Here is a 27,073-nt window from a genome sequence, read left to right as displayed (position 1 = left end):
GTCATGCATGTACATCCATGAAAAATTTATGACAGAATCAAGATAGTCATACCTATGCTGTCGTAGAAATGTTCCATGGCATTACCAAAATTATCATCATGGAAGCACTACTAGGAAAAACACTACCAGTAGCGTGGGTTTTTTGCATACCAGTAGTGCGGGTACCCGCGCTACTGCTACGTCGCTACAGCTATTTTTTAGCAGTAGCACGTTTTTTACCCCACGCTACTGCTAAATGATGATAGCAGTAGCGCTTGTTTTGAAACAACCGCTACTGGTAAAGGATGATAGTAGTAGCGCTTCTATGATACACCCACGCTACTAGTAACTAATTAAGATTTAAAAAAATATAAAAATCTACCTATTCAGTGTAGAATACATTTCATAGTACTCACATACATGCATTGTATAATACGCACATTTTATGCATATAGTCAATCATACACATCTATTATAGATAATTAATACATACATATTTATATATATATACAATATACACCACACCTATAGGTCATCGTCGCTGGCGCCTCCACAAGACCATGTTTGATGGTGTAGATGTCGTCATCATCGCCGCTGCCGCAGCATCGTAAGGATGCCGTCGTCGTCGTCACCGCCGCAGCCCCATGACGATGTCGATCTCGTCGTCGTCATCGTCGCCGTCGTAGCCCCATGTTGATATCATCGTCGTCGCCGCCGCAGCTTCGTGTCCATGTGTTCCCTACTAGGAACTCACAAATCCTAGAATTAAACAATCAACCAAGATAGTGCTAGGCATGACCACAAGTAAAAGGAGATAAGGAATTCCAAGGCAGTACGAAATCTTGTTATTGATTCTGAATACAAGCTTTTGAGGCAAATTGCAACAAGCAAAGGCTGTGCACCAAGTAGAAATAATTCCTAGGTCATTTGCAAGCAAGCAAGCAAGAAGGCATCAGCAAATTGCATCAGTTCAACCAAATAATTTATTACAATTCACGCTCATTAAGTTAAGATTCCTTCTCATCTAGCAATTTAAAGGGGCTCATGCCAAAAATATATGCTTAATTCCTCACTGGCTATTCAATGTAAATGGTCCAGGAATGAACATGGTTACCATGGATAAAGTTGCAATTCCTAAAGTTGATCATCTCTTCGTTTTGCGAGGAAAAGATATCATTTTTAGAAAGCGTACAACTACAAATATCTTCTTATCATCTTAGCTAAGCGATACAGTTAAAAGATAAACATGCACAATCATTTTTTTAGAATATAAACAAGCACAATCAATATGTGAAAACACCAACTCTTTACATAAAACAAAGATGGAGCATTCGGATATTCAATCATTATGTGGCACTAACCCTCTTGAGAATGCTGACTCGATCTCTACAATCGATCCATAGCTCGCTCATTCTCATGTTCATCTATCTCATGTGAAGAATAAGCTGGTGCTCGTATTCCACCTTCTTCAATGCCATCAAAGAGAGCAGTTCTGGTGCTTCGGTAGCTATGAAAAGTGTAGAGAATAGTCATATAAGAATGCATATAGATTTGACAAGTGCAAAAACGTCTTATATCTATTCTGTTTTATTTCTATAAATGTACATAAAGAATTGATTACTTTGGTTCAATAGGTACCATCTTCCTTCTTTTGTTCACACAAAAGAAAAGCCTACTGGTCAGCCTAATCATGACCACCTTAAGATTTTTTATAAATGCACACAAGATCACTAAAAATATATTTAAATTATTCGCAACAGATAAAAGTACCCAGTTCCGATTCATCTGCTAGCCAACAAACTAAACGATGCTTCAGATTTGTAATTATGTGACTATGTTGCGCACCCCTTGCTCATCGTATGATTAAAATAGAACCTTAGCAGACCCTAGAGTCGACTGCTTTAGATGTTCAGTTATATTCGGAAAAGCATGATGTGTCTTCAAATGAAATGGTTACGGAAAAAGGATCTCACCTTGTTCTAGCAGATCACATGTAGTGATCCATAAACATAGTAAATGTTCTCTAAAATCATTGGATCCGGCTTCGTGGTCCCGTTGGATGGTGATGCAAACACATGATTTTTTTGAGAATTATGTAGCAAACCTGCAATGCACAAAAGAGATCAAATGGTTAGCAAACCTGTTGTTCGTCCTGAAGCTAGTTTTGTCATTTTTTTATGTACTAAAATCTTTTCATCAGTCATCACTCAAGGGAGCTTTTCATTATTTTACTCTCTAGTATGTGAATGCAGTGAAATTACTCCTCCCAACGAAGACAAATAGAGTTGCCTGATTTTTTTATAGCAGTAATTCTTTTGAACTGTTCTAAAATCTTTGCATCTCGCACATCAAGGAACTTCAACTAAATATAGTGTCCTTGCATGAGCTGCATCCAACTAAATGTTATTATTTTCTAATGAGCTGAACTCTATAATGAAGACAGAAGCTGATATAGATAGACAGCCATGTCTAATTGATTGGAGTAATAGTGCTCAACAAGTCTAATTGTATATTTCTGTTCTGACAAAGCATACCAGGCCCTTTCTGCCTTTCCTCTATTTTAAAACTCTTGGTATTTAAATCATTTTATCACAACTTCATAACCATTCAATCTTTCACCTTTGCATACCACCTACGAGAAAGATTTAGGCCGCCGAGCATAAGCACAAACAGGTTGTGCACGGAGGAAGGAACTTAGTGGAACAGAAGGAAAAAAGGCTGCTAGGCATAAACACAAACAGGTTGCGAGCAGTATTGCACAGAGGAAGGAAAGTAGTGGAACAGAAGGAAAAAAAAGCGCGGGGAGAGAAGGAAGAAGGGGAGAGGAGAGGGCATGAATCGAGGGAAGAGGAGATCTCACCGCACCGGAGTTGGACGCAGCCGAAACCCTAGCCGCAGGGAGGGGTCGTGTGCGAGCGCTTGCTGCCGCGAGGAGCGGATTTTGCCAGAGGGAAGGAAGAACCGTCGCGAGGAGAGCTCGTGGGTGTACCGCGCTCCGGCGAGGTCCGCCGGAAGTAGCCGGAATCGCCCGGAGTTGGTGGAGGCGGCGAGGGTTCGCGGGAGGCAGAGGAGAAAATAAGGGAACGATGTAGGCTATTCGCTGGGCTGGGTTGGTTGTCTCGATGGGCTGGGCTAGTTGTAGCGCATTACGTGACTCGCGCTACGACTATGTCTCTAGTGCTAGCGCGGCCCAGCAAACCCTCGCTACTACTATCACTTGTCTGTGGGGCACGATCGAGGATATTTACTAATAGCGTGCTCAAAAGAAACCAACGCTACTGATAAGCCATGCCAGCAGCGTGCTTTCTACCTAGCGCTACTGGTAATTACCAGTAGCGTGGGGGCCCAAACAAACGCTACTGATAAACTTCTATGTATAAGCATTTTCCTAGTAGTGAAGTGTCCACTTCCATGACGATAAATCATGCGTCAAGGAAGTGCTTTCGTCAAGGGTGACCGACACGTGGCATCCACCGTAACGGAACGTCGTTAATCTATCGGGTCCGGTTTTGGATCCGATAACCTGCTAACAGCCCAGACCAATGAGGATTTTCCACGTGTAAAATTCTCATCGGCCGGAGGAAACACGTGTTGGCTCACCGTTGGGACAGATGTCATTCATTCATTGGACAGGAGGCGCCTATGATATGTCGACATGTGGCATGGCCCAACAGAGGCCCATTCCGGTGAAAAGGCCGGCCCTTTTGACTTGGTCAAAAGGTAACGGGCCGGCCCATGGAAAGCATGTTAACGGCATGTTTGTATATAGCCCATTTACGGCCTGCTACCTCATGGTCTGTTACGTCCTATTCGAATTAAGCCTAGTAGCTTCATCTGGGCCTTCCAATATGATTCCAGCCCATTGTAACTTCCGTCCCATGTATGGCCCATGATGTCTTTCGGCGCATACGAGGCCATTTGTAACTCTTGGCCCATTAATGGCCCGCAATGAACAGTGTACCCCGTTATACCCATTAACGGCCCATTATTCCATTGGGACATTTCCAATCCGTGTTATCTTTCGGCCTTTTCAGGGCCCATTTATTCTTGGGCTCATTTCCAACATTCGGTTACTTACGGCCTATCATTGGCCTTTTCTTCTTGTGGGCGAAATTCAGCCCGCGGTTACAACCGGCCCATTTGCGGCCCGTTACTCCATTGGTCCTTTTTCCTAATGTTATAAAATAAGGCCGATTAACGAAGGCCTATTATTGTCGGCCCATGAACAAACGATTCCAAATCTAGCCCATTTACGACCCATAATGTGGTCTGTTATTGGCCCATGTTTGGCCTATCGATCATACGACACGTAGAAGGCCCATTGATGCTACGGCCTGTAGAAGGCCCATTCTTTCCATGGCCCTAAGAACGCTCGGTTTCTATGGACCGCAGGAGGCCCATGGTAACTACAGTAAATATGTAGCCCATGGTTTTTATGGCCTAGTTTTAAAAAATAGGTTATTGCGGCCACTAGCAAACCGCGGAAAAAGAACTGCACTGACTACATGCAAACAAATAAACAAGACAACAAGGAAATAAATAAGCAAGCACCTCACACTAGGCTATCACGACTATTGCACATATTACATCCACTTGGCATCAAAGTTCACCACCAGTGCAAATATAGGGAACAAAACAACATATCATATACACTGGTTGTCAAAGTTGGTGACCAGTGCAAATAAACGCTGCAGCAAAACAAGTCCAGAACTGAAACCACATCAGAAGAGCTCAAGAAACAATATCCTGGGTATCCATAATGCTGGCAAGGTGCTTAGCAAGCTTATTAACTTTCTCTTGTTTGGCTCTTAAATCCTCCAGCAATTGCTGTTGCACTAGAAAGTATGCATCTGAATTTTGCTGGGACTTCCTCAGTCCTTTGGCTTCCTGTCGCATAACATCTGATCGATGTCTTTCAACTTGAAGTTGAGACTCAAAAAGCCGAACTGATTCAGGCAGTGAGTTCAAAGAGCTGGTGCCAGCAGTAGTAGCCAGTACCTCGAACACTACATCAAGATAGGACTTTGGGGTTTTCTTAGTGTCTTCAATATAGTTTTTATCAGCTTTCTTGGAGACCAACAGGGATGTCTAACTATCTTGAACCTTATCTGCATTACTGCCTTTACCATTGCATAACGGGGTACTCTTCTCCAATATTTTATTTGCGTTCTAAAAGAGAAACAAACAAACATATCACAGGTTTACAATGTAGCATAGGAAACTCATTTTGGTAAACCAGTTCAGTAGTAAGGTGGACATGATAACAACATGAAAGAAACATATATCTATGTAGTATGGTCACTGTATGGTCTATATCATTCTAGTTTATGTTGCCAAATCAAGATAGATACAAATTGAATCATATCTATTTAAGAAAAAGCAGCATAGAAAAAATATAAGTGTGCGAAACTAAACAGCAATAACAACACTAGTAATGTGCATGGCATGAGAACATAACTGTTTATTCAACTGAAACTGAAATCAACATAGAGCAAGTTACAAGAGCAAACACGTTAAAGAAACAATTTTAAAACATACCTGTTGCACCATTGGAGTTTCAATTGCATCCTTCAATTTGAAATTGGTTGGTATGAGTAAATACAGTGATGCAAGAGCAAAGTAGTATGAACCATAGCTACGGAACCTGACCTGAGAACAATTCTTCTTCTGCTTTAAGCGTTGACTTGGGGTTCGGAGTGGTGGTCCTCGTGCTTTGGGCACTGCAGTTACCTTACTAACTGCTTGTGTTTGGGTGCTCTGTGGTGGAGACGGTGCTGTGTCAACTGGAACTAGGTTACTATCTGCTGGGGTTGGGGTTAGAAGGGGTGTAGCTGGTTCTCTGTCCAACTGGGTAGGGGTACAATCTGCATGAGTCTGAGTTATGTGTGGTGGGTCTGGTTCTTGGGCAAGTACAACCGTGGTTCTATCTGCATCGACAGGTAGCACAATCTTTTCTGAAGACCGTGTTTTTACTCGCACAGATACTGCCATCACCCCTCCAGTTGAAATGGCTGATAAATAAGAAAAGTAATTGAATGTACAGACATTGTAAGATAGACAGGTGCAATGGATAGTAGGGAAGAAAACAGGGCATGAAATAATTCACATTTATGTTGTCTAACCAAACAGAATAGCAGGACATAATTTCACATATATGATCGCTAATTAAACAGGATAGCATGACACAATTTCAAATGTATGATGGCTAACTAAACAGGATAGAATGACATAATTTAAAATATGATGATTATGTAAACAGGATGAGATGATATAACTATATTATGTCTTTAAAAAATGGATTGGCATGCCATAATTCAGATACATGCTGTCTATGTAAACATCTTGGCATGATATAATTCAAGTATATGAATTATATACTAAGCAAGTGAGCAGAGGGCAATCACATATATGATGTGTCCACTAAGGAGATGGCATTCAATATTGTGCATATGATGTAAAAACTAAGCATTGCAATACAACATATGCATGATATGAGTAATATAACCCTACCAAGTTTGAGCATCTACCTCTGAATCCTCCTCTGAAGAGCTATCTGTAACCAGCAAGATTTCTGCTTCAGCAGGTAGCATTGTCTACTCCGAAGACCTTGTTTTCACTCCAGATTTCTCCATTACCAATTCAAATGGCTGATGCACTGGAAGAGCAGTTGAATATACAAACATTGTCGACAAATGCAACAAGAAATGCAAAGAAAGGACGACATGCTATAATTCACATATATGGCGCTTGGCTAAACAGCATGGCATTGCATAATTCACATATATAATGCCTTGCAACAAGATAGCATTGCATAATTCACATATATAATGTCTTGCAACAAGATGGCATCGCATAATTCACATATATGGTAATTAGACACTAAACAGGTGGCATTCACACAAAGCATGTCTAAACTAAGCGAATGACATAGCAATGCAAGATACCATACGCATGATATGAGCAACATAACCCTGCCAACTTAGAGCATGCACCTCGGGGGGGGGGGGATAGGACTGGTCATCTGTCTCTGAATCCTCCTCTGACGAGCTATCTGTAACCAGCAAGACATGCTCTTCGTCAGATAGCATTGTCTGCTCTGAAGACCTTGTTTCCACTTCAGATTTTTCCATGACCGTGCCGAATGGCTGATGCACAGGAAGAGTAATTGAATGTACTAAAATTGTTGACAAATTTAACACGTAATAAAAAAATGATGGCATGATATAATTCACATATAAGATGACTGGCTAACCAGGGTGGCATTGCAAAATTAACATATATGATGCCTTGATAAACAAGATGGCATTGCATGATTCACATATACTGTAAGTGCATCTAGTGCCACCCCTAGTTGGTTTTGGAGTATTGACGACAAACCTAGTTGAGGGACTAATGTGTTTGTGAGAATTGCAGGATAACACAGGTAGAAGTCCCTCATTGATTCGGTTTTCCTACCAGAGATGACCCCTAAAAATGTATGAAGACATTGAAGTCAAAGGTGGTATATGAAGATATTCACATTGAAGACTATGACAAGAGATGACACCACATGAAGCCTATGGAGCTCGAAGACTTAGATCTTTCGTAGGTCTCTTTCTTCTGTGTTGAGTCATAGGAACCACCGTACTGTTAAGTGGGGTCCAAGAGAACCAGTCAGAATGACTGAAGTGATGCTTAAACAAAACCTATGTCTTCGAGTGAAGACTTTGAGAGTGAATCTTGTCCAGAGTCGGGCAAGTCAGCTTTGCTCGAAGCCCAAGTAAAGTTGTCGTGTGAGTTTGAAATCTGACCGTTGGAACACGTGTCAGTTCCTTAGTGACCCAGGGTCATTTCGGACAAATCAGGTCGGGTTGCCAAGTGGCTATAAATAGCCCACCCCCTACAACCATAAACGGTTGGCTGCTCAGATTCAGAGTACGGCTTTTGTCGTTTGAGAGCAACCCACCTCGAAGCCTTTGAGAGAGAATTCCTTGCGAGGATAAAGCCCTAACCACCCAGAGCCAAAGAGAATTAGGCATCACTTAAGTCTTCTTGTCTGTGTGATCTGAAGACTTATTACACTTGAGGACTATGCATCCTCCAGCCGGTTAGGCGTCGCGTTCTGAGCATCCAAGAGACATTGTGGATTGCCGGTGAATGAAGTCTGTGAAGGTTTGGGAGTCTACCTTGAAGACTTACCAGAGTGATTGGGCGAGGTCTGTGTGACCTTAGCTCAAGGGGAATATGGTGAGGACTGGGTGTCCTGAGCTGCGTGTTCAGGACTGGGTGTCCGGGACTGTGTGTCCTAAGGTTTAAATACCTAGCCGCCCTAACCAGACGTACAGTTGTCACAGCAACTGGAAACTGGTCCAACAAATCATTGTCTTCAGCGAGTCACTGGTTTCATCTTCCCTTCCCTTTACTTACTGTTACTCCTTGTGAAGTCATTGTATGTTCGCACTATCTTTTCTCTTCACTAAGTGACTGCGTGTTCTGTGTGGCTTCACAATATCTTCCTACCTGATCCTTACTACATTGCTGCTATTAGTCATTGTGCTTTCACTCTATTGAATACTTGACTATGGCTTGCCTAGTGTAGTCTACCTTCCGCTGCAGGGTAATAGGTTTATTTCTATCATTTGTCTTCATAACTTCCACGTTTTGAAGACTTCCATAAAAATTGCCTATTCACCCCCCCTCTAGTCGATATAACGCACTTTCAATTGGTATCAGAGCAAGGTGCTCCCTTGTTCTGTGTGATTCGGTTTAACCACCTGGAGTTTTAGCTATGTCGACTGCAGGGATAATTAAAGTCTCCGCTGCGTGCCCCATCTTCGATGGAACTCAATATGCCTACTGGAAGAATAAGATGCGCATGCATCTTTAAGCCATTGACGTCGACCTATGGTATGTCGTCAAGAACGGCGTTCCCAAGGCTGGATAAGGTGTCACTGCTGCTGATGTCAAGAAGTTCGTTCAACTGGACTCTACTGCCAAGAATATCATATGTGGTCATCTGACCAAAGGACAGTATGGCCGTGTGAGTGCTTTGGAAACATCTAAGCTGGTCTGGGACTGGCTCTCCAAGGTCAATGAAGGCGTCTCAACCCAGAGAGATCAGAGAATCAATGTCCTTTGAAACCTCTTCAACCGCTTCAAGCGAAATGACAATGAGAATGTCCAGCTCACATTTGACCGACTCACTGACATCACAAATGAGCTTCAAGCCCTCGGCGCTCTGAGATCACCAAACATGAAGTCGTCAAGATACTACAGAGATCACTTGATAGTTCGTTTGACACCCTAGCCCTGATGATTCAAGAACGTCCTGATTTCAAGACACTCAATCCGTCTGACATACTTGTTCGGCTCAACACACATGAGTTTCAGCTTTCTGAGAAAAGAGATATCTACGGTCCAAACTATGGGCGAACTCGTGCCTTGAAGGCAAAAGCTGTCTCCTCATCTGAAGAAGAATCTGACAGCAGTTCGGATGATCCTGAAGACATTGGAAGGGAACTTGCTATGCTTGTGAAGAATTTCCAAAAATTCACCAAGAATAAAGGTTTCAGAGAGTCTTCCCGATCAAGCTCAAGGAATGATGAAGCTTCTGCTCACGACTACAAGAAGAAAACATGTCACAAGTGCAAGAAACCTGGCCACTTCATCTCTGAGTGTCCACAGTGGGACAATGAGAACAAAAAGAAGAAGAAGAGCAAGGAATATGACTCTGACGACAAGAAGAAGAAGAAATACTCAAAGTCTTCTTCCAAGTCTTCCTCAAAGTCTTCATCACACAAGAAGAGCTCATCTGGCAAGGCACGTGCGTTTGTTGGCAAGGAAATGGATTCAGAGGAGGAGTCTGCTTCTGAGGAGGTGGAGGTGGAGTCTGAGGAGGAGTCCGATTCAGGCGTCGCAAGTCTGGCTACAGCATACGTTGCCAAGTCCATCTTCAACACTAAAGACAATGACTTCATCACCGACACCGATGCAAATGACAAGGACTACTCCACTTCTACCTACTGCTTCATGGCACGCGGTGCCAAGGTAAACACACGCACTACTCACTATCAAACATCTAGTGACGATGACTCTGATTGTGGTTCAAAACCCAGCTACAAAACACTTGCTAAAATTGCAACTGAACAACAGAAAGCTATGGAACATATTCAAAAACTGTTAGACAGAAGCGATGATCTGTTAGGTGCTGAAATGACTCGATCTGAATCCTTAATTGAAGACATAAAAAATCTTCATGTTAAGTATCAGGAACTTGAAAGTCTTCATGAAACTCTCTCAACAACTCATGAAAAGCTTTCCTATGATTATCTTCAAAGGAAGCAAGATCTTGAGAAATTGAGAGCGGCTCATGAAGATCTTCAAAAGGAAAATGAGTCACTTCGCGCCAAACAGATCAGTTCCGCTCAGGAAGGATTTGAACCACCATGTCTTAAATGCATTGAGCGTGATAATGCTACTTCTGTTGCTGAATGTTCTACTGCTACTGCTATTGCAATATCTTCAACTGTTGACGTGGTAACTAACCCCTCTGCTAAGGATACCACTACTATTGCTGATGAGAATGCTAGGTTGAAGACATTGCTTGAAACAAGGATGTACAAAAGTCTTAAAGGGCATCAGACACTATGTGATGTCCTCAAAAAGCACATTCTGAACCGAAACCCGAGGAAAGAGGGTGTTGGGTTCGTAAGGAAAATGAATACTGATGGCTCTTACTGGAAACCTGAGCAGTACCCCAAAACCATGTGGGTTGCTGCAAAGGAACCTTCAGCAGATCCATCCAATCTATCTGGCTTCACTTGTGCTAACCCCATTATCATTGATGAATCCCTTGATGCAAACTATAAACTGTTTAAGAATCAGAATGGTGAAGTGTTTGCCAGGTACATTGGTACTAACTGCAGGAATGGACCGCCTATGAAGAAGATCTAGGTTCCGAAAAGGTGTCTGGAGAATCTTCCTGTGAATGTCATCATGACACCACACGTGAAGAAGACAAACCTCAGGCCAAAGGCTTCATACGGTCCAAAGGCTCCATACAGACAGAGGACTCACCCGAGTCGCACTAACGCAAATGTTTTGCAGGGAAACCATACTCAGGCATATGAATATGAGAGCGGTTCATCAAACCGCCATGTTCATAAGACCAAGAACTATTCTGCTTATTCTTATGAGTACTATTGTCCGCCTGCAAGACTGTTTGCTAGGGCTCCAAAGCCAAAGTTCTCAGATGCTGCACTTAGACTTATTGCTTCTAAGCCACCCTTGAAGATGTGGGTGGCTAAGAAAGCTTAACTCTCTTTTGCAGGGAAAGGTCTCCAGCAGAAAACCAAAATCGTCTGACGCTATTGCTGGGGACCTTAAACATCTTGTAGGGCGCAAGATCAAATGCCCAAATGGTCTTACTATGTACTTCATTCCTAAATCGCTTGCTACTCTCCCTATTAGTCCTAATCTGGATCTAAGCTTTCATAACCCACTGGTTCGTCAAATGTTTTTGCTTCACAATGCTCTTCATGAAGCCTATCCCCCTAACTGCACTGTAGGGTACGACACCAGCGTCTTCAGAATGGATTATTGATAGTGGGTGTACAAATCACATGACTGGCAAAAGAAGCCTTCTTATGGACTCAACCTTACGTCCATCCGACAAGAGCCACATCACATTTGCTGACACTGGTAAAAGTAAGGTATTGGGTCTAGGTAGAGTTGCAATCTCAAGGGATCAACACATGGATAAAGTCATGCTTGTTGAATCCATTGGCTTCAACTTAATGTCTGTCTCAATGCTTTGCGATTTAAACATGATCGTAATATTTGGAAAATATCGTTGCCTTGTTCTAATGGAATCTGACAAGTCTCTAGTATTTGAAGGGTATCGAAAAGATGATTTGTACGGTAGATTTCTCAGCAGGACCACAGCTTACCGTATGTCTTCTAGAAAAAGCTTCAGAATGCTGGCTCTGGCATCGGAGGCTTGGGCATGCTGGCATGAGGAACCTCCACACCCTGGCAAAGAAGAAGCATGTCATAGGCATCGAGGGCGTCAAGTTCAAGAAAGATCACTTATGCGGTGCCTGTGAGGCAGGAAAGATGACGAGGGCCAAACATCCCTCGAAGACAATCATGACCACTACTCGACCCTTCGAACTGCTTCACATGGATCTTTTTGGTCCCACTCATTACTCAACTCTTACTACTACTGCTTGTCTCTATGGCTTTGTCATTGTTGATGATTACTCTAGATATACTTGGGTGCACATAATCCTTTACAAGACTGAAGTGCAGGATGTCTTCAGACGCTTCGCCAATCGAGCAATGAACAACTATGGCACCAAGATAAAGCATATCAGAAGTGACAATGGCACTGAATTCAAGAACACTGGCCTTGATACATATCTTGATACCTTGGGCATCACACATGAATTCTCAGCCCCATACACACCACAGCAGAATGGGGTCGTCGAACGCAAGAACAGAACACTCATTGAGATGGCCAGAACGATGCTAGATGAATACAAGACTCCAAGAAAATTCTGGCCTGAAGCCATTGATACTGCATGCCATACAATCAATCGTGTTTATCTTCACAAGCTTCTGAACAAGACATCTTATGAGCTCCTTACTGGCAAGAAGCCAAATGTCAGCTACTTCAGAGTATTTGGCGCCAGGTGCTGGATCAAGGACCCACATCACACCTCAAAGTTTGCACCAAAAGCACATGAGGGTTTTATGCTTGGATATGGAAAGGATTCGCACTCCTACAGTCTTCAATCTCTTTCATTACAAAGTGGTTGAAACAGTGGATGTGTGGTTCGATGAGACCAACGGTTCACAAAGAGAGCAACTGCCAAATGTGCTAGATGAAGTTCCATCCAGTGAATCAATCAAGCTAATGGGAACTGGAGAAACTATACCTTCTGAAGCTCATCCTGAAGAAGAACTTATCATCTCAGCACCTGATCAACATGAAGACAATGCTCAGCCTGAAGACATTCCTTCTAACAACGACAATGATCAGCAAGAGCAAAATCTTCGCCCTATACATCCTCGCGTTGCCAATGAAGTGCAGATTGAAAGAATAATTGATAGCATCAATGCACCCGGTCCACTCACTCGTTCAAGGGAAACTCAGCTAGCAAATTTCTGTGGACACTTCGCATTCGTCTCAATAACTGAACCCAAGAAAGTTGAAGAAGCCTTCATGGAACCTGAATGGATTCAAGCTATGCAAGACGAGCTTCAACAGTTTGAGCTGAATAATGTATGGGAACTGGTCAAGCGTCCCGATCCTCGGAAGAACAACATAATAGGCACCAAATGGATATACCGCAACAAGCAAGATGAGCATGGTCAAGTTGTCAGAAATAAAGCTCGTCTCGTTGCTCAAGGATATACTCAAGTGGAAGGCATTGACTTCGATGAAACATTTGCTCCTGTGGCTAGACTTGAAGCCATACACATACTGCTGGCCTATGCAAATCATCACAATATACTTCTTTATCAAATGGATGTGAAGAGCGCCTTCCTTAATGGAAAGATTGAAGAAGAAGTGTATGTTGCACAACCTCCTGGCTTTGAAGATCCAAAACATCCTGACATGGTATACAAGCTCAAGAAGGCACTGTATGGCCTCAAACAAGCCCCTCGGGCCTGGTATGACACACTCAAATACTTCCTGAAGAGCAAAGGCTTCATACCTAGTTCTCTCGACCCCACTCTCTTCACGAAGACATATGATGGTGAACTGTTTGTGTGCCAAATATATGTGGATGACATTATCTTCGGCTGCACCAATCAGAAGTACAGTGAAGAGTTTGGATATATGATGAAAGAGCAATATCAAATGTCTATGATGGGAGAGCTGAAGTTCTTTCTCGGTCTTCAAATACGACAGCAACGCAACAGCATCTTCATATCTCAAGAGAAGTATCTCAAAGATTGCCTGAAGAAGTTTGGTATGCAAGACTGCAAAGGCTTCACGACGCCAATGCCAGCCAAGCATCATCTGGGTCCTGACGACAATGGTAAAGAGTTCGATCAAAAGGTATACCGCTCCATGATTGGTTCTTTACTTTATCTATGCGCATCTAAGCCAGATATTATGCTTAGTGTTTGCATGCGTGCTCGATTTCAAGCGGCACCAAAGGAGTCGCATCACTTAGCTGTGAAGCGAATTCTTCGATATTTGGCTCACACCCCAACTCTAGATTATGGTATCCAAAGGGCTCAGAGTTTGATCTGGTTGGATTCTCGGATGCTGATTATGCTGGTGACAAAGTTGATCGCAAGTCTACATCAGGCACATGTCACTTTCTGGGATGATCACTTGTATGTTGGTCTTCAAAGAAGCAGAACTGTGTATCTCTCTCCACTGCTGAATATGAATACATTGCTGCTGGATCTTGCTGCGCTCAGCTTCTGTGGATGAAGCAAACGCTCAAAGACTATGGCATTCATCTGAAGCAAGTGCCACTCTACTGCCACAACAAAAGTGCCGTCAAGATTGCCAACAACCCAGTTTAGCACTCGAAGACAAAGCACATTGAAATTCGTCATCACTTTCTCAGAGATCATGTTGTGAAGGAAGATATTGATATCATACACGTCAACACTGAAGAGCAATTGGCAGATATCTTCACCAAGCCCTTGGATGAGAAGAGATTTTGCAAGTTACGGTGTGAGCTAAATATCCTGAAATCCTCAAATGTCATGTGATCAGGCACACATCCTAACCCTTATGCATATTGATGACTTAGATGTGCAACACACGAAGTAAAGTATATCTTCAATAAATGAAGACATACATTCTAAGTGTGAATACATTAATGTGGAATTTGACTTCGGAGCGCCACGATAATTGTGCGCCGTGTCTGGGTCTAATACTCCCTATACGGTGGGTAACGCCACCACCAAATGTTCTATTTTGAACTGTTTCACTCATGGCGTTACCTTGCTATGTCTTCACATTTGGTTTGGCTTCAATCTCAACATGTCTTCATAATTATCTTCACTATGTTGATTATATATATATATACTAGTGTTCTGTCCTCTACAACATTCACTTATAGCTATGTCTTCTTGTTGAATCTTTTGAACTAAGTGAATGTGATCGGACCCTAACCTCTCTATGCTATCTATCTCAAACTCTATCTCTCCAAATCATATGCATTTTATTGAAACTGTTGAATGTCTTCTCTGCGTCCTTGTCAGCAGAAGATACAAAGACAAACCTTAAGTCCACTTTCAATGCTCATTCCTCCACATGACACCCGGAGAAGTAGGAACGACCACCCGACAATCCAGGCGTGCGTGGGACGTGGAACAAACCCCCAAAATTCTGCACGATGGCCACGTGTTCCTCAGATGCGAATCGCCAGGGGCACCTGTGTAATAACGCAGTGCCGCCCCTGTACCTATAAATACACACTTCACGGCGGTCATTATCTCTTCTTCCACTCTTGCACGAACCCTAGCGCCACCACTAGCCCTCGACGATGCCGGCGATGAAGCGCTTCGCTGCCGCAACCTCTCCGACGCCGTCTTCACGTCGACCGCGAACATCGTCCTCTCCGCCGTTGCCGTAGGTGTCCTCCGTCGCCAAGTTAGGGCACGGAAGATCGAACTGCTCGACCTCATCTTCCACTCCGTCTAGCAGTTCTTAGTGTGGTAAATAAAACTTCCTTTTTACGGCACCGTTGATCCTATGGCTTTGTCACTTTCTACCACAAGCAGTTTCTATTCACACAAGTTAGATCTCTCTCATACTGCATCTCATAACATGCCTAGTATATTCACTTATGCTTCACAAAGTAGTTAGATTCCTCACTTGTACTGATCTCTGGATTCGTACAAATCTGGAACCAACTCCTTATCTATGAGTGAATGTCTTCGCACGATGAGGTCAATGTCTTCTAAACTGATTTATATTCAAAATCTTCTGAGAATGCATATGACCTCTTCCCCTTCCCTCGCACCTTAATGCTGTCACAGGTACATGTCCGTGGGAGAATCCCTTGGTTCTCATAGTCTGCATTCATTTGCAGAATTCTTACAACATCATATAAATTCTCCCGAAGCAAGTTCCTGTTTGTCCAGCAAGCGAAAATCTTTGAAGCCTTTGAACGTGTTGAAGCCTTTCAGTTTAAAGTTCATGGCTTCAGAGAAATCAGCAAGGAAGGGTGGCAGAAAGTGTCATGGAGAAACATCTAGAGATCTGCCAGATAACCTCTCAGAACTGTACAAGACAGATCCTGAAGAGGATTACAATCAGCGCAAGACCCGAATCCAATGGATTCGAAGATATTGGGCAGAACAATGGTTCAAATACCGATTTGTAACCCAGGAATATGCTGAGAAAAATGCCATCAAGAGACTGTGGGAGACATCCTATACAAGAATCTTCAACCCAGGTCCAGAGATGAAGCCATTGACCAAGGCTTCTATCCCTGCATGGTCCATGGGCCACAGCCTGTTGATGCACACCCATCGTCACTACTATGGTGTCGTGACGACATTCTGTTCAAGCGCAACTTCCAGTTTGCCCAGAACTCAGTGAAGCAAAACAAGAAGACATTGGGACTAGACTTCAACCCTGGTGCCTCAGCTCCAAGGGCTGATGGCACACGAGATGTAGAACCCAATGTCGTCGGTCCTTTCTACAACCTTGAAGGCCTCATCACCCATATCTTAGTTCAACGGACTGCAGTGAATGAGCCTGCAGCTGACGCTGAATCAGATGAAGCGCCTGCAGCGCCGAAGCCAAAGAAGTTGAAGAAGCCTAAAGTTTCAAAGCCTGCCCCTTCACCAAAAATCTCACGGGCGAAGCCACTGGCAACTGCACCTCCTGAAGACAGTGTGCAGTCCGAAGATTTATCACGCATCTCCAAGCCCCAGAAGGTCAAGATGCCTCTGCCACACACTGGCCAAGAGCTAACAGCTGCTGCCATTCTGTGCAATGATGCCATTGATCTGTCAAGTGATGAAGATCTTGTAGATGACGCTCTTGAGCAACTCATCAAGAGCAAAGAAGAAGCAGAAATCTTCAATGATCTGCCTCTCTTTGATGTGACAATCATCCACAACTTCATTGATGAGTGGTTTGACACGCCAAACATCAGCTTCGAAGATCTGCAGCTACCCATTGGCCTCAGTGTCGCCTTCCATGGCGCCATTGCTTCAGAGCTAGCTCTCGCTCAGCTCATCGTCGAACTGAAGCAAAAGATTGACTATGAAAAGGCTCAGTTCAAGAAGCATATGGCCAAGCTCAGCGTACAAGAGGTCAAGAACTTCAAGCTCATGCTGCACGAGCTTAAAGAAGCCTTTCTCAAGAAGCGTCAAGAAGCTCAAGGTTCTCGTGAGCGCATGAAGAGCTTGGCTGACAGATGTGTGCAAGCCTACAATGAGGCTGAGAAGCGCAAGGCCCTTGGGCGTCCTGGCATCGACCCCAGGATGGCAGCAAAGAAGATGAAGAAGCCCGCTACGGCTGAACCTGACGCACCAAGGTAGGAAGCAGATCCCATTGTGTTCCCAACTAGCATGACTGGCTCGAAGCCAAAGGCCAGGTCAACCGCTTCAGAACTGAAGAAGACGAGGACTGCTGAGGCTGAAGCCAGGAAGAGGAAACATCCTGAAGCCTCTCCTATTGCCCCCTCCAAGAAGAAGAGGAAGACTAAGAAAGATCGGGCTGCTCCCATAGAGCCTTTGATAGTTGAACCCATTTCCATGGTTCGTCCTGACGCTGAACGCCAACTGACAATCCATGAGCCTGCTTTCACAGAGGCTATGAAGCTGAATACTTTCCAGCAGCTGATCCCATCGCTGCTGAAGACATTGGTCAACATGACCATGTAGAAGATGGTGCAGTCCTTCCTCAGCTCGAGAACAGCGAACTCATCAGCATTGGTCATCCTCTGACGCCAATCGCTCAGGATGCTTCATGGGCTGATCGCCCACAAGAGGAAGAAGACTTTGAGGCCTAGCCAACTCCAACTACACAGGCGTCGCCTGCGTTGCGCAGGCTTCGCAAAGGACCTAGGCCTCCAGTCTCTGCGTCTGAAGCTGAAACTGCTGAAGACATTCCGGCTGCATCAGCCGATGAAGAAGAAGTCCCACAAGCTGCTACTCCCCTGTCCCACCAAGAAGCGGTTCTCGACGAGAACGTGATTGTGACCGACCCTCCAGCTTGTCAAGTGGAGGTTGAAAATCTTGAGGCTGCCACCACCATCACCAATGAAGCCACTGACGCTATCATGGCTGAAGCTAATGTGGAGCCCTCCCCAACGGAAGAAGAAGTCAGCGAAGCCACTGATCCCGCCACTTCTGTTCCTGAGTCTGCTGCCGGTCCCCAGTTCGACTATCATGTTGAGCACATGCCTCAGGTACAGAAGCCAATCCCAAGATTGCCAAGGTTCCCAGGTCCTGCATCAGCACCTGGCTCCTTCAATATCAATGGATTTAGAGCAGACAACACATTCTTCAATAGCTCCAGGAACCCCTACTCCAGGGAAAGAATATCATCTGATCGGTTCTGGAGTTATCCGCAGCGAAGCTATTACTCATGCGTTCTTTACAACCAAGGTCGCATCTTCCCACACAAGCGCCTTGACATTGAAGCAATAGCTGGTCTGCCCTGTCTGGAAGAAGCTCTGGATTGCTTCAAAGAGGTTGGACTTCTGCTGTTCGTCACTGACCAAGAGCATTGGAATGAAGAGTTGCTGCTCCAATTCTATGCCACACTTCACATCCGCGGGTATAGCAGAGATCCGAAGACTTGGGTCCTGGAGTGGATGACAGGAAACGTTCATCACGAAGCCAAAGCCTTTGACATCATTGAGCTCACTGGTTTGCCCACTCCTGGCGATCTCTACGAGCATGGCTGTCAGCTTCATAGTGAAGCTATTGAGAGCATCTTTCAGAAGACTGAACCTAATATGAGTCAGATGCTCAGTATGATGAAGCCATTGCCCCAAGATGCTGCTTATCCCACAGAGTTCTTCATTGAAGACCTTGAGTATCTGCCAAGAACCATTTATCACATCATAAGGCGAACTCTCTGGCCAATCAAAGGACATTCTCCCCATGCCAAGCTGGAAGGTGCAACGAAGACTTTGGTCTTCTACATTCTTCATGGAAAATGCATCAATACACAGGATTTGATCATTCGCCAACTTGCTGCATCAGGCTCTGATCTGTTTGGCTTGAAGTTCTACGCCCCATGGGTCATGCGGCTGATCAAACTTCACTCCTCTATCTCATATCAGCCATCTGCTCGCAATCATCGGATTTTTTTTGCCTGATGTGGATATGTCTATTGAAGCCATCTATCCTAAGCCTGCCAAGGAACCTCTAAGTCTTCAGAATGCAAAGCATCAAAGTTTTTCTCAGAACATTGAAGGAGTTGAAGCAATCACTCGTGTGTATCCTTTGGCTAGCACTACACGTGCACCGCATCCTGCTCTCACTGAAGCCACTGACAGTACAACTGCTCCACGACCCAAGAAGCGCACTCGTGTTCTCAACGACCGAGAGCTTCTTGTGGCTCTTCATCAGAAACAGGATAGGCATCATGACTGGCTGAAGCGTCAGATGCAAAGCCTCTTGGTGGATGTTAATCGCATTCGCAATCTTGCCACCAAGAATGCTTTTGTTGCCCATGAAACCTCTCGCCGCACATGGAAAGGGCTAACGCTGATGTGTTCTGAAGATGATCTTCAAGAGGATGGCTTCACTGAGCGATTCAACTTTGACTCCACACCTCCTCGAAGGGCAGTGCTGCGATGAACTCCATCCTTTGAAGACTCTGAGTTCTCTTCCTCTGCTGCAACTGTCAATGCCAGAGTGATCGAGGATGAAGACGATGCTACTTCACCGCCACCTCCTTCAGCACGCTTCGACTCTGCTCCAAGCTCTTCAGCACCGCCAAACACCACCAACGACCCTGCTGCTTCACCTACTCCTCATGGGAACGAGTAGATGCTCTATGTCTTCAAACCTTTTTGGTCCTTACTGAGAAAAGGGGGAGAAGCATATGAGGTTGATAGTCTTCAAGCGGGTCCATATGGGCGGGTGCTTTATATTTTGCTTCGTGCTTACAACTCTCGTTTTGCTACATTTGGTTCTTTGAGTTGTAACACTTAAACTCGATGGTCGTCTGCTACTTATCTGCCACCTTGTGTTGCGATGATAAATTCCGCATGTGCGACGATAAATTCCGCACTTAGATCATTCTGCAGACATCCATTTTCCATTATGCATGTCATTATCTTCATATACTTTCACATGCATAGTGGATTGTCATCATAAGTTGAAGTGGATCTCCACAAGTACAACCTGCCATGTGCATTTGCATTCCAAAAGCAAATTACTTATATGCACATCTTCAGGGGGAGCCCTTGCAACTTATGAAGACAATTCCTTATCCCTTACAATTTCACAGATTATATTCCCCGTTGAAAACTTCAACTAGTTTGTCATCAATCACCAAAAAGGGGGAGATTGTAAGTGCATCTAGTGCCACCCCTAGTTGGTTTTGGAGTATTGACGACAAACCTAGTTGAGGGACTAATGTGTTTCTGAGAATTGCAGAATAACACAGGTAGAAGTCCCTCATTCATTCGGTTTCCTACCAGAGATGACCCCTAAAAATGTATGAAGACATTGAAGTCAAAGGTGGTATATGAAGATATTCACATTGAAGACTATGACAAGAGAAGACACCAGATGAAGCCTATGGAGCTCGAAGACTTGGATCTTTCGTAGTTCTCTTTCTTCTGTGATGTGACGGCGGCCCGATCTTTCGATGAGAGTGGGGATAATTATCGATTTGGTGGTTTTTGACCTTGACGATCCGGCTATACCGTACCCGACGATACGCCTCGACAATTGCTAAACCAATCTCCGATGGTTATTGACCTTGCCGTAGGCACGATCAACCTGAACAACAAGGTTCAAGTTCCTGCAAGCAACCGAAGAACCGGCAAGAACAAAGGTGAATTGCAACTGAAATTGTGGATAATAAACTGAGCTCACGAACTAGATGAAAAGTTGGGGTTCCACTGTGGATCTGACAAGGCGGTAGTCCTACACGTCTCGTAGATGCGAAATTGTAGCGATGGCTAAACAATACAATAAAACCCGAGTCTAAACCCTAAACTATAATAGCTATTTATTAACTGCTGCTTCCGGTCGAAGGCGGTATCTGTTGTCCACAAATCGGACTGCTCGAGGCCGTACGTGGATGGTCTTCGTAGACTTTGCGGCAAGCACCTGGCGGCCTGGCCGAAAGCTCTAGGGCCCACCCACGTGGTAATGTTGGGCCATTAATCCAAGTCTCTTGTCCTGGTGCACTTCATGCATGCGTACGTGACATGCTTGGTGGATAGGACATGTGACATGCATGCAAGAGCGTTGCTCCATTTGATCTGAACCCATATTGTCTTCATCTTTAATCTTTCCTTTATTCTCAAGTACAAACAAATCCAAACATGAGTGTAATATTATATTCTTATTAGTTAAATCATATGTACGAAGAAGCGATAGTACCTGGCCATTAATTTGTCTCGCCCGCGCTCTAGTAATAGGACCAAGTGGAATAACTGATGTAGGAGTTGCGGCGGGTGTAACAATAGAAGAGATGTCCTCATCATCCCCCCCTTCTTGAATTGAAGTCGTCCTCGACGGTACCTCGTCGTCATCACCCAAATAAGGCTTTAAATCTGCAACATTAAATGTGGGACTAACCCGAAATTCTATAGGTAAATCAAGCTTATATGCATTCTCGTTAATTTTTTCAAGCACTTTAAAAGGTCCATCCGCACGAGGCATTAATTTTGACTTTCGTAAATCAGGGAAACGGTCTTTTCGCAAATGCAACCATACTAAATCACCTGGTTCAAAAACAACACTTTTCCTACCCTGACTACCAGCAAGTTTATATTTGGCATTCATGCGTTCAATATTTTTCTTAGTCATCTCATGTATTTTTAATACTAATTCAGCACGTTCTTTAGCATCAAGGTTTACCTTCTCCGAAGATGGAATAGGTAATAAATCAATTGGTGCACGAGGTATAAATCCATAAACAATCTCAAAAGGGCATAATTTTGTGGTGGAATGAACGGAACGATTATAAGCAAACTCTACATGTGGTAGACATTCTTCCCACATTTTTAAGTTCTTCTTCAAAACAGCCCTAAGCATAGTAGACAATGTACGATTAACCACTTCAGTTTGACCATCAGTTTGAGGATGACATGTAGTACTAAATAAAAGCTTAGTCCCCAATTTTGTCCACAACACCCTCCAAAAGTGGCTAAGGAATTTTGTGTCACGATCAGAAACAATTGTATTTGGCACACCATGTAAACGAACTACTTCGCGAAAGAACAAATCAGCAATGTGAGTAGCATCGTCACTTTTATGACAAGGTATAAAATGTGCCATCTTAGAGAATCTATCAACAACAACAAATATACTATCTCTCCCCCGTCGTGTTCTAGGCAGTCCTAATACAAAGTCCATAGATATATCTTCCCAAGGAGTGCTAGGAATAGGAAGAGGCATATATAAACCATGTGGGTTCAATCATGACTTAGCTTTTTGGCATGTCGTGCAGCGTGAAACATATCTCTCCACATCCCTTCTCATTTTTGGCCAGAAGAAATGACTAGCAAGGATGTCTTCTGTCTTCTTGACGCCAAAATGTCCCATAAGTCCTCCTCCATGCGCCTCCTGTAACAACAAAAGACGAATAGAGCTATCCGGGATGCATAGCTTGTTAGCGCGAAAAACAAATCCGTCATTAATGATGAACTTGTTCCAAGTTCTACCCTCTCTGCAATTGAGCAATATATCTGTAAAATCGACATCATTAGCGTATTGCTCTTTTATAGTTTCAAGTCCAAAAATTTTGAAGTCAAGTTGTGATAACATGGTATAGCGTCTAGACAATGCATCGGCAATAACATTCTCCTTCCCTTTCTTGTGCTTAATAACATAAGGAAAAGATTCAATAAATTCAACCCATTTTGCATGTCTACGGTTCAGTTTGCTTTGACTTCTAATATGCTTGAGTGATTCATGATCAGAATGTATAACAAACTCCTTAGGCCATAAATAATGTTGCCATGTCTCCAAAGTCCGAACTAGTGCATAAAGTTCTTTATCATATGTTGAATAATTCAGACTAGGCCCACTGAGTTTTTCACTAAAGTATGCTACTGGTTTGCCTTCTTGCAATAGAACACCACCTAAACCAATGCCGCTAGCATCACATTCTAATTCAAACATCTTATTGAAATCAGGTAATTGCAGCAAAGGGGTGTGTGTAAGCTTATCTTTAAGAATAGTGAAGGCTTCCTCTTGTGCGTCGCTCCAAACAAATGGCACATTTTTCTTTGTGAGTTCATTGAGCGGTGCTGCGATGGTGCTAAAATCCTTCACGAACCACCGGTAGAACCCAGCAAGTCCGAGAAAACTTCGTACCTGTGTGACCGAGTTAGGGGTCGGCCAACTCTGGATCGCTTCAACCTTGGCTTTATCAACTTCAATTCCCTGCGCTATCACAACATAGCCAAGAAAAGCGACTCGATCCGTGCAAAAAGTGCACTTCTCGATATTACCAAATAAACGTGCAGCACGCAGAGCAGAAAAAACAGCACGCAAATGGTCTAAGTGTTCCTCTAGTGACTTGCTATAAATCAAAATATCATCGAAATATACTACCACAAATCGTCCAATAAAAGCTCGCAAAACTTCATTCATTAGTCTCATGAAAGTACTAGGTGCATTAGTCAATCCAAAAGGCATAACTAACCACTCATATAAACAAAATTTAGTTTTGAAAGCAGTTTTCCATTCATCACCTAGTTTCATACGAATTTGATGGTAGCCACTACGCAAGTCCACTTTAGAAAACACAACGGAGCCACTAAGTTCATCAAGCATGTCATCTAATCTAGGAATAGGATGACGATATCGAATTGTAATATTATTGATGGCTCTACAATCAACACACATACGCGAAGTACCGTCTTTTTTAGGAACAAGTAAAATTGGTACAGCACATGGACTAAGGGATTCACGAATGTAACCTTTTTCAAGTAGTTCGTGAACTTGTCGCTGAATCTCCTTAGTCTCCTCTGGATTAGTCCGGTACGGCGCACGGTTGGGTAATGAGGCGCCAGGGATCAAGTCAATTTGATGTTCAATTCCTCTCATAGGTGGCAGCCCCGGTGGTACTTCCTTTGGAAAAACATCATGATACTCCTGCAAAAGGTTAGCGACAACAGGAGGCAAAGAAGAAGGCATATCCTCAAATGAAAACAAAACTTCTTTGCAAATAAGAGCATAACATTCATCAATATGAGCATCTAACTCAAAAATTTCAGCACGTGTAGCTAAGAAAGATACACCTTTCAATTTAATTTCTTTAGATGTGCTAGGATCAGATTTGTGCAGCTTATTAAATTGTTCTAACTCATCAACAACTTTCTGATTTTCAGATTGAGTATGCTCAATATTTGTGTTTCTACTAGCCCTAGCAAGATCATCTTTTAAAATTTTCTCAGGAGACATAGGGTGTAGAATGATTTTCTTTCCTTTATGTGTGAGAGTGTACTGATTAGTTCTACCATCATGTAAACATTGTTTATCATATTGCCATGGCCTTCCTAGTAACATAGAACAAGCTTGCATAGGCACAATATCGCAATCAATAGTGTCATGGTATGAACCTAAAGAAAAAGGAACTCTCACCATGCGTGTTACCTTTACCTTTCCACCATCATTAAACCATTGAATGTAGTATGGTTGTGGATGTTGTCGCGAAGGTAGGGAGTGCTTCTCCACCATGTCAATGCTTGCTAAATTGTTACAACTCCCTCCATCAATGATTATGTGAACGGAACGCTCCTTGACGACTCCTTTGATGTGGAAGAGGTTGTGACGTTGATCCTTCTTTGCTTTGACAATCTGAGCACTAAGTACACGATGTGATATAAGACTCATGTACTTATCGGCGTCGTCAGCGATCACATGTTCTTCCTCTTGCTCCGGTCTTGTGTCATCGTCTTCATGTGTAGCAAGCAAGGCATATGTGTCTTCATCAAAATCACTAGCAGAGTCGTACTCGCCATCTTCACGAATGATCAATACACGCTTATTAGGACACTCCTTCATGACATGGCCAATCCCTTGCAAGTGTGGCATTGGATATCCTTTGTTCTTTTGGAGGAAGCGGACGATGACGATGAACTTTTTGTGGGAATTTGTGTAGTACTTTTCAGTGGTGCCGAAGTGTGTGATGCTGAAGTTGATGAAGAAGGCCCCAGTCGAGAGGTTGCAGGTGCTGTTGTAGAGGTGCGAGTGGACGGGGCAGCAGGAGTGCGCGACGCCCATGTGGAAGTACGACCTGCAGAAAAATTAGGACGCAGTCTGGAACGACCCTGCACTTCATGTTCAGCATGTATAGCAAGATGGAATAAACGGGTCATTGAATGATAATCTTTATAAGCAAGTATGTCATAAATTTCTCTATTCAATCCACCCAAGAACCTAGCCATAGCGGCTTCCTAAGTCTCAACTAAACCACAATGTAACATGCCCATTTGCAATTCTTGATAATAGTCTTCCACAAAGTTAGATCCTTGGTTCAAGCGTTGTAGTTTATTTAGCAAGTCACGTTCATAATATCCAGGAACAAAACGGTGACGCATTACTAATTTCAAAGCTTCCCAAGTGGCAGGAATATTATTAGGATGTTTACGACAATGTGCTCTCCACCAAACAGAAGCAAAATCACTAAACTCACTAGTTGCAGCCCTAACTCTTTTATCATCAGGAAAATCATGGCAAGCAAATTTTTGATCAACTAGTAATTCCCAGTCAAGATAAACATCTGGATCATATTTCCCATCAAAAGGAGGCATGACAAATTTAATTCTACCCAAAGAATCGTCATGGCCACGTACCTGAGGACGCTGGTGTCGTCCCATACCTTGTTGATTATTGCGTAGTCGACGATGATCACGATCATTGTTATCATTAACTGCATCAGGATCCTCAGAATCACCATCATAGTTGTCATCTTGGATGTCCTCGGCTATCGAGTTGGCATTGCGAGGACGGGGCTGGTCGACGGCATCGGTGTATGAAAGAGGGTGCCCCGGGTCTCCTGGGAGGACCCGACGAGCTCGTTGCAGACCTGTGTTGGTGGCTGGAAGATGCGGAGCGGAAGTGGAGGCGGCACCTAGACGGGCATCCTGGGCATCAAGACGTTTCATAATAGATGCAAGTGTTTGGGTGAACGTCTCATTGCTATCCTCGATCGACTTGAGACGCTTATCAAGTGCGCCCTCGAACGATGTGAACCGCTCGGTGTATGCATGCACATCCTCCTCAAGGCGTGCCATCGTGGCTTTCATGTTGTCTTCGTCACCTGCCATGGTTAGGACGGAACAAGAACAAAATCACAAGTATATTGCTCCTACAGTAACTATAGTGAGGCGGTGGAAAATGTCTCTCAACTCTCGAGCAATTACCAAGCTCTTACCAGTTCTTACCGTGCTGCAGTGGTTGTCGGCCGTTGGCGATGTCAAAAGTGATCAAAAGATTGATATAGCGATTACCAAGGGACCGAACAAGATACGATATAGGAAGTGGAGCTTGGTGAAGGTTTCCTCAACTCACAATATGTGGCACAATTAAGCAAAAAGTAATGCAAGCTGAATAATTGCTCAAACTCCTAACTAGTGCTGGCGGTCGACTAGTAAGAGAGAAAGCAATCTAAGCCTAGATACTGAGTCACGTGAGTGGGAACTGATGAAATATTTGAGACAACTCTAATTAGCTAGATATAAGTGAGGTGTAAACGTAGCGTATGGCGACCAAGAGCGACAAAAGAAAATGTCCAACAAGTATCACGTGTATAGCAGAGGAACAATTCTGAACGTCAAAAGAGATTGCACCAAAAGTGCTAGCCGGCCTGAAAGTTGCAACCTTTTTTTTCTTTTTTTTGTCTTTTTTGTCTTTTCTTTTTTTTTGCTTCACTTTTTTTTCTTTTTTTTTTTCAAGCCGGTTACTAGCAGAAATTACG

The 27,073-nt window shown here is 43.6% G+C and overlaps 1 long non-coding RNA gene and 1 pseudogene across 3 annotated transcripts; both read right to left on the bottom strand.

The window, feature by feature from the left end:
* Window positions 1–338: 338 nt before the first annotated feature.
* LOC125516704 lies at window positions 339–3,093 on the bottom strand. Of its 3 annotated transcripts, none has more exons than XR_007287380.1 (4): window positions 2,840–3,093; window positions 1,953–2,083; window positions 1,341–1,486; window positions 339–738 (listed from the first exon to the last, which is right to left on the bottom strand). It is a non-coding gene; the product is annotated as an uncharacterized LOC125516704 (long non-coding RNA). The 3 variants fall into 3 exon arrangements; XR_007287381.1 differs by having other exon boundaries at window positions 339–721; XR_007287379.1 differs by having other exon boundaries at window positions 339–718.
* Window positions 3,094–20,865: 17,772 nt separating this feature from the next.
* LOC125516737 lies at window positions 20,866–26,390 on the bottom strand (annotated as a pseudogene).
* Window positions 26,391–27,073: the final 683 nt, after the last annotated feature.

This window comes from Triticum urartu, chromosome 6, assembly GCF_003073215.2.
Source record: "Triticum urartu cultivar G1812 chromosome 6, Tu2.1, whole genome shotgun sequence".
Taxonomy (NCBI): domain Eukaryota; kingdom Viridiplantae; phylum Streptophyta; class Magnoliopsida; order Poales; family Poaceae; genus Triticum; species Triticum urartu.
Note: the sequence above shows the minus strand (reverse complement) of the source record. Positions and strands in the feature narration are given on the sequence as shown.